This window comes from Oryctolagus cuniculus, chromosome 12 (genome assembly GCF_964237555.1).
Source record: "Oryctolagus cuniculus chromosome 12, mOryCun1.1, whole genome shotgun sequence".
NCBI lineage: Eukaryota > Metazoa > Chordata > Mammalia > Lagomorpha > Leporidae > Oryctolagus > Oryctolagus cuniculus.
The window spans coordinates 115,621,095-115,629,899 of NC_091443.1; the positions used below are offsets into that span (position 1 = coordinate 115,621,095).

General features: G+C 38.6%; 1 pseudogene; it reads right to left on the reverse strand.

Moving 5' to 3' along the window:
- Nucleotides 1-7,845: 7,845 nt before the first annotated feature.
- LOC127490123 (U4 spliceosomal RNA) lies at nucleotides 7,846-7,969 on the reverse strand (annotated as a pseudogene).
- Nucleotides 7,970-8,805: the final 836 nt, after the last annotated feature.

The following is an 8,805-nucleotide window of genomic DNA, read 5'->3' on the forward strand; positions in this document are numbered from 1 at the left end:
GGTCCGTCCTCTGCTGCTTTCCCAGGTGCATCAGTAGAGAGGTGGATCATGAGTGGAGTATCCAAGAATCCAACTGGTGACCATATGGGATGCTCATGCTGCAGGCGGTGGCTTTACCCACGATGCCACAGAGCTGGTCCCAAATATGGTGATTTTGAATTACTACTTTCCAATTTTAATTACCTTATTTATTTTCCCTCCAAAATGTTCTTGCTAGTACTTCCAACAATATACTGAATAAGACTGGTGAAAAATGGACATTTTTCTCTTATTCCATATTTGAAAAGAAGTGATTTCTGCTTTATATTTTTCAGTATAAAAGTAGCTGTTGGTCTGTCTCATAAAGGCTTTATAATTTTGAGATGTGTTCTTTTTATTCTAATTTGTAGAGGATTTTTTTTACTATAGAGATATTCGATTTTATCAACTACTTTCTGTGTCTGTTAAAATGCTCACATGATTTTTCCCTCATTCTGTTGATGTGATTTATGAGGTTTTTGATTTCCAAATGTTGAATCACCCTTGCATCTTTAGATGAAATCAAACTTACTGTTATGTATAATCACTGGTGTAGCTTTGGATTTGGTTTACTAATGTTTTGTTGAAAACTTCTGCATTTATGTTCATTAAGCATACTGGTCTGTAGTTTTATTTTTTGTGTTGTGTCTTTGGTATTGGTATTGGTAATGCCAGCTTTCTGAAAAGTATTTTATAGTTTTCTTTTTTAAAAATATTTATTTACTTGAAAGGCAGTTACACAGAGGCGGGGGAGGGGTAAGAGAAATAGCAAAAGCAAGAGTGAGCAAGAAAGAGTCTTTCATCCATTGGTTTACTTCCCAAATGACTGCAATGGCCAGGGCTGAGCCAATCCTAAGACAGGAGCCAGGAGCTTCTTCTGGGTTTTCCTCATGGGTGCAGGGGTCCAAGGACTTGGGTCATCTTTTACTGCTTTCCAAAGCCATTAGCAGAGAGCTGGATCTGAAGTGGAGCTGCCAGGCTTCAAATTTTCAAAGTGGCACCCACGTGGGATGCTGGCATTCAGGCCAGGGCTTTACCTGCTTCTGCCACAGTGCTGGCCCCTTACAGTTTTGTATACTCTAAAATATTTTGCAATAATTTGAAGAGTATTTGAGTTATTCCTTTTTAAATGTTTTATAGAATTTAGGGTTTTCTTTGTTGGGAAACTTTTATTAATTACTACTTCAGTAGTATTTCTTCCTATGGCCTATTTATATTTTCTATATCTTCCTTGTTTAATCTTAATATGTTACACATATTCAGGAATTTACTTGAGGCTTTTAATTTGTTAACACACAGTTCATAGCAGCTTTTTATGACCCATCATATTCTGTAGTATCAACTGTAACATCTACTTTTCTTCTCAAATTTTATTTATTGAGGTTTTTTTCTTCTTTCTTTTGTTACTCTGGGTAAAGGCTTTTCTATTTTGTTTATCTTCTTAAAGAACCAGCTATTTGTTTTATATCTCTAATATTCTTTTAGTTTCAATTTCATTTATGACTGTTCTTATATTTATTTTTTCTTGTGCCCTGCTAATTTTTGCCTATGGCTTGTTTTTCTTTTTCTGTGTTTTTTTTAAAGATTTATATATTTTTTTGAAAGTCAGAGTTTTGTTTTTTTTTTTTTTTGAAAGTCAGAGAGAAGAGGCAGAGAGAGAGGTCTTCCATTCACTGGTTCACTCCCCAATTGGCCATAACGACCAGTGCTGTGCCAATCTGATGCCAGGAGCTTCTTCCAGGTCTCCCACACAGGTGCAGGTTCCCAAGGACTTGGGCCATATTCTACTGCTTTCCCAGGCCATAGCAAAGAGCTGGATAGAGGCCGGCACCATGGCTCACTTGGCTCATCCTCCACCTGTGGCGCTGGCACCTCAGGTTCTAGTCCTGGTTGGGGCACCTGGTACTAGTCCCAGTTCCTCCTCTTCTAGTCCATCTCTCTGCTGTGGCCCAGGAGGGTAATGGAGAATGACCCAAGTGCTTGGGTCCCTGCACCCACATGGGAGACTGGGAGGAAGCATCTGGCTCCTGGCTTCAGATTGGCACAGCGCCAGTTGTGGCAGCCAATAGGGAGTGAACCAACAGAAGGAAGACCCTTCTGTCTCTCTCTTTCACTGTCTATAACTGTCTCTATCTCTCTCTCTCTCTCTCACTGTCTAACTCTGCCTGTGCAAAAAAAAAAAAAAAGAAGAAGAGCTGGATAGAAAGTGGAGCAGCCGGGTCTCCAACCGGTGCCCATATGGGATGCCAGCACTTCAGGCCAGGGTGTTAAACCACTGCACCACAGTGCTGGCCACTTTTTCTGGGTTTTTCAGATGCAGCATTAGACCATTTATTTAAGATCTTTCAAATTTAAATGTAAGCACTTGTCATTATAAAATTCCCTCTTAATACTGCTTTTGCTGTGTTCTATGCTTTGATATGTTGTGTTTTCATATTCATTTGTTTTAAGAAATTTTCTGACCTCTTTTTAATTTTTTAAAATGATGCATTGGTCATCATGTTGTTTAATTTTCATGTACCTGTGAACTTTCCAGTGCCCTTTTTTATTATTATTGATGTCTAGTTAGATTGATTTCAGTCTGAGAAGGTAGGCGCATGGTATGATTTCAATCTTTTGAAGTTCTTGAGACTTGATTTCTTCATTAGTAATCAGTGTCAGCATTGTCTACATGTGCCACAGGTTTCTGTTCTTCAGCCTTTTGTGGATGTTACAGTATGACTTTGAAGTGGCATGAGCTTCCATAGGTTCTTAGTCCCTAGAGTTGTCAGCCATACTGGGGTTTGTGATGTCCGTATCCACATTTCTGGTCATGCTACCCTTTTCTACCAGGCAAATATGAATATTTCTGGTGTTTGTGGCAGCAAAATTTATGGCCTTTTTACTATACTATGTGGATAAGACATTCCCCAGGTCCTGATATGTTAGCCTGACTAATACCCAGAAATTTAGCATCATGAGTTCAAGTCCCAAGCTGGGAAATGTTAAGGAGACATTCCCTGAGTCCTACAGGGTGAATACAGTTTATGCTGAGGGTTGTGTATCAGCAGGTCTGGGTCTGGAGCACTGGAATGCTTATAGGCTCCATTCCCTAGGGTCTAGGTGTATTTACATGACTCTCTGAAATACAGTACACAGAGTGACAGCCCTGGAGATACAGGATACAGCGGGGTCCTTATCCAGGTCTCTCAGGTTGACTGCCAATTATTCCAGGAATTGAATTCCAGCCTGAAGCATACAAAGATAGGATTGTATAACTCCCACAGATGAGTGTTATTCCAGGGTTTATAACACCACCAGCAGCAATCTTAGAGCTTCAGATATTGGAGAGAACTTTCCTTTGTGCCTACAAGGCATGCAAAAATGATGCACTGTCCTGCCTTCCAGCACCATGTGCCAAGAGTTTCAGAAGAGGCCTCTTTAGTTCTGGTACTCTGGAATTCTGTATGAGATGCTACTGGTTCTCACGGCCATATGAGGCCGTGAGAATTTCTCTATATTGTACAGAGTAAGCAAGTAGAGCTCCAGAGCTCCTGCAGTTGCAGAATTCACAAGGGCTGTCTCTACCATGGAAAATGCCCATGCTGTTTCTGGGGAATTCTGGTAGCAAAGGGGCTGCTTGCTTCATCCAAGGCAGGTGGAGTACAGTAGCTTCTTAAAAGTAGCTTGGGTCTGGCACTTTAGGGACAGACGAAGGCAATGTGGGTTTTGTCTTGGAAGCAAGGAAGTTGCTCAAAACCCAATCATCCCCCACAAATCTGCTTTCACTTGTAGGAAGCCTCCAAAAGGAGACACTGTATTGAATATTTTCCCATTTTGTATTAAAATGAGTATCTTGGCTGGGAAAGAAGGTTTTAAAACATAGTCTTATGTTTATATAATAAGGTAAATAAATTTTTACTAACCACTTTTTACACAATCTTAAAGTTATCATTAAATTCTAGAATTAATTCCAAAGACTGAAATGACTACCTCCACTGTGATAGCTACAGCCTTATAGCTAATGTGTGCTCTTCCCCTCCCCCCTTTTGTTCAACAAACAGACCCACCAATCATCATTTCACTAGCTGAAAGGCACTAAATAATTTTCTTCATAGTACCACAGGGACCTAATATCTCCAAGTCAAACAGATAATTGGTTCTTGATTTTGACACCAAGAAATGAATCAGTAAGTTATCAGAGGATGACTTCATAATTGCAGAAGGGTTTTAACTTGCTAGCCTTTTTGAGAAATGAAATTATATTTTCCAATAGACATATCTATCACAGTATCTGACAGAGATGATCAATACATCATCATAAATAAAACCAGCAAGCATACCATAGTGATTATTTGCACTTTTAATGCATTTGTTAACCTTTATTGAATAGATTTATTGTCATACAATGAAGATAACTGGGTAAAAGCTCTGTCAATCATATGGAAAAACATAAAGGTCACTTTTTATAAGTAAAACTTTCAAGTTTGCACTTAAAAAGCAAACTAAACAAAAAGCACACTGGCAAGGTGGTTTTCACAGAATGACACACTATATTCAAAACTGAGAAAATGAAACAATATTGATGCCCCATTCTTAAAAATTAGTCAGATTTTTCCCAAAAAAATAAGGTAGACACTCCTAGTGCTGAGTTCTGCTGAAACTTTAAAATATATAGTAAAATAAAAATACCAAAAGTAGACAGCTCCACATAAAATGAGAACACATTTCCCTAACAAAATTCAGAAAGAGTCCTGATTTCCCCACCACTGAAATCCTGTAAGTTTCATTGGGCTAATGATGCTTCACTGCCCTACTCTGTTATTAGTGGTCAACAAATGTAGATTCTGAATCTACTTTTTTTCTATCCAATTAAAGAACTACATTGGTGATGAGGCAGAAAATGAACAAATTAAATGCAAATACTTTAATTTTCAGAAATTCTGATTTTTTTTCATTACTTTACCTCTCTGCAAATTGAAAGAAATATTTTTGAAATGTTTCTAATAAATTAGTATAGAAAAATTATGTTTGGTACATTAACAGAAGCTATCCATTTTCTCAAAGTACATGAATTTCAATTATTTTATTATTTGGTTTGTGGTCATTTGTATTATCACAATTGCCATAAAAATGATAACTTCAAAATTAAGCCTACAACTAGAGATAAAAAACTATATTTCTATGAATTGTCTATGAGGCAGATGTTATCCAAACATCTCTTATAGATTTCCATTATTCATTATTCCTGAAAAATCACTTCAGAGACAAAACAATTATTTGTTCAAATTTGTGACAACATCTTAATACTTCTGATAACTATAATCAATAGCAGGTAGTAAGACTTGTTTTCTGATGTGTTATATTAATGTATTTAAGTAATTAATAATGTATTTTAAGATAATTCTATTAATGTGTAAGTTTAGTGAAGAAATCTTAATAACACCAGAGATTGCTTAAAAGTGAAAAAATATTATAATTTGAATGAAACTGGCTGATATTGAAGGTTCCCTTCCAAAAGAGAAATTCTATAAATCAATAAACTTAAAATTTGCTTTTATTACTAGGCATTTATCTTCATAGAAATATAACATTTAATTTATATCTAATAGTATAGTTCATTTATATATTATAAGTACTACAGGATTTTTCTTAGCTTATTCTTAAAAAAAAAAAAAAACTACAAGATAACACTTTGGCTCTCCTGAACTGAAAATAATGAAAATGTTGTTCACTATGAACTGCTTAAAAAAAGTACATAGGCTGGCGCCGTGACTCACTTGGCTGATCCTCTGCCTGCAGCGCCAGTACCCTGGGTTCTAGTCCCGGTTGGGGCCCTGAGTTCTATTCCCAGTTGCTCCTCTTCCAGTCCAGCTCTCTGCTGCTGCCCAGGAAGGCAGGAGGATGGCCCAAGTGCTTGGGCCCTGCACCCGCATGGGAGACCAGGAAGAAGCACCTGGCTCCTGGCTTTGGATCAGTGCAGCACGCCAGCCATAGCAGCCATTTGGGGGGTGAACCAATGGATGGAAGACCTTTCTCTCTGTGTCTCGCTGTCTAACTCTGCCTGTCAAAAACAAATATAAACATATGACCTTGGGAACATTTTTTGAGGCACAAAATCCCTGACATGACACCAGAAGTACATAAGGACATTCAACACACACGGGTCCTTTCTAGCATGTCACATGACAACTTGTAAGATTTTCTTGGTAATACTCAGGCAATATGCATGTTCGTGATTCAGAAAATCTGATGAGGTTGCAAGCAATGAAAATAATAGGTGATCCTAGTAGGAAGAAAAGCTTGAAGTCCTTTCCTTCTTTCCTTGAAAGCCCTAAGAAAGGGTGCCTTCTTCCACATGGGGGGCAGAAGGGCTAAATCTCAAAACTAGGTGGGAGGAGACCTGGAAATTTAGGGACCTCCTGCCAGCGTGCATGCTTTCTATTAAACATGGGTTATCCCCTCTGAAACTCATGGGCATGGTTAACCCAGAGGTGAGAAATTCAGCAGTGAGAACAGGTGAGGCCCTACAGGAAGTGATCAGGATAAATCCACTCATGTGTTCATGGATTAATGCCTTATCCCTAGGGGACCGCAACATAGACCACTTTGGATTGGCCCCCTCTGCACCCCTTCTGTCCGTCCACTGGTTTCTGTGCCACCAAGGCCTCTACCAACAAGAAGACCATCACCGGATGCTGCCCCTAGACCCTGCACCAAAACTGTGAGGTCAATAATACCACTTCCTTCTCATGCACCGAGCCTGTGCTGTTGCACGATTAGCAACAAGAAAACTGACCCAGACCCCTACGCCTAGAGGACTGCTTGAGATCTGCTGCCTCACTCAAGGAAATCAGGTCATACAGGAAGTTCAAGTTCTCCCTCACCACACAGAGATTGGAAAGCTGATGCCTCAGGGTTCAAAGAAGTTGCAGGCGGGGACTGCACACCACCCCGTGGTCCTGACAGCCAGCCCACTGCATACTGGAGTCCTAGTGTCCTCCTGAGGGCTCCTGTGGTGTGGGAAACAAAAACAGTAGCACTGGCTGAGCCACCTGGAGCCCCTCTCAGGAGATATACCTTGTTCGATGACCGTACTTTGTGTAGTTCTTCTTGTCAGTGTATACACTTTAGAAATTGATTACAGCAGAAAACACATATGAACATGTATTTTAAAAAAAAAACTTGTCCTTTAGGAAAATTTTAGACCTATAGAGCTAAAGAAAAAAAAGGTACAAATGTGAACTTTTGAATAAACACCTAGCTTTCATGAATGCATGGTGTTATAAACCACACTAAATATATCACTGAGAACCAGAAGTAAATTGGACTGTCTTATTTTGTGATTTGAAATCTAACATCCTTTACTTTTCCTGCACAGAAGGTAAATTATGTTGTGATATGAAACTCAGTCTAAGTTTAGATACACAGGGGCAAGTTGCTTGCTCTAATGAAAACAAATCTGTTAGATCACTTACCCCAGATATTCCACTACCTTTAAAATAATATATCTATCATAGTGCATCATGAAGAAAATATATTTATGCCTAAAAATTTAAGCACAACTATTACAAAGTGTTCAACAAAACTTAAAATTGTATGTTTTCAATATTGTGAAATGGAACATTTTTCTTTGCTTCCCAATAAAAGCATGTTGCAGTTTAATATCTTGAGAATAAGAAGTGAGAGTTTATAAAGTGAAATACATTTTAAGGAGAGAATTTATAATGTTTATTTTTGAACCATTTATAAAATGTTCATTTTGAAATGCATTTTTTACTTCATTTGCATTTTAAAATTGTAACATTATCTATATATAAGTATTTTCATTCATCCTTACTGGTTATTGCAAACTACCACCTACCAGAATTAATTGCTTCCAACCATTTACAATTTGTTTCTTGACTTCAAGTAACAATAATCGCACCTTGGATAAACCTCATTGGCTACGATACTGCCACTGTGCAAAGTTGTCTCTTCACTTCAAAGAAAAATAATTGATATACCTCTTGAGAAAACAAGTAAAAATAATTTGGCATCGTTTTACAAAATTGAAGTCCAAAGAACTCTAAAACCACTGCAGGAATATTCTATAAACATGTACTCATACATATTGTTCTTACAATAGATTCATACCCATGTCATATGAGAGGAATTCCTTGCTCAGATTCAAAATTTTCACATTCTTCTTAGTATTTAATATGGTGACTGTAGTTGGCACAAGAGATTCTCTTTTTTAATATTTATTTATTTGAAAGTCAGAGTTACAGAGAGGCAGAGTCAGAAGTGGTCAGAGAGAGGTCTTCTATATGCTGGTTCACTCCCCAAATGGCTGCAACAGTGGGAGCTGCACTGATCTGAAGCCAGGATCCAGGAGCTTCTTCCAGGTCTCCCATGTGGGTGCAGGGGCCCAAGGACTTGGGCCACCTTCTACTGCTTTCCCAGGCCATAGCAGAGAGATGGATTGGAAGGGGAGCAGCCAGGTCTCAAACCACCACACATGTGGGATGCCAGCACTGCAGGCAACAGCTTTACCTGCTGCGCCACAATGCTGGCCCCACACAAGTGATTCTCTACAATTAAAATAGGAAATTTGGGTATGATCACTTTTCAAGACTTCTTGCTTTTGGGGGGCGCAGAGTGTTTGAATTTAGACTGACAAGGATTCAGTCCACTCCACAAAGAAAAATGCCTAAATATTAGAGCATTGCTCCTGACCCCTCCTCAGTTGTTCCTCTATATGGGATTTCTTAATGACTTACATGATTGGAGATATGGGAAGGAGTAAATGAGCTACCATACCACATT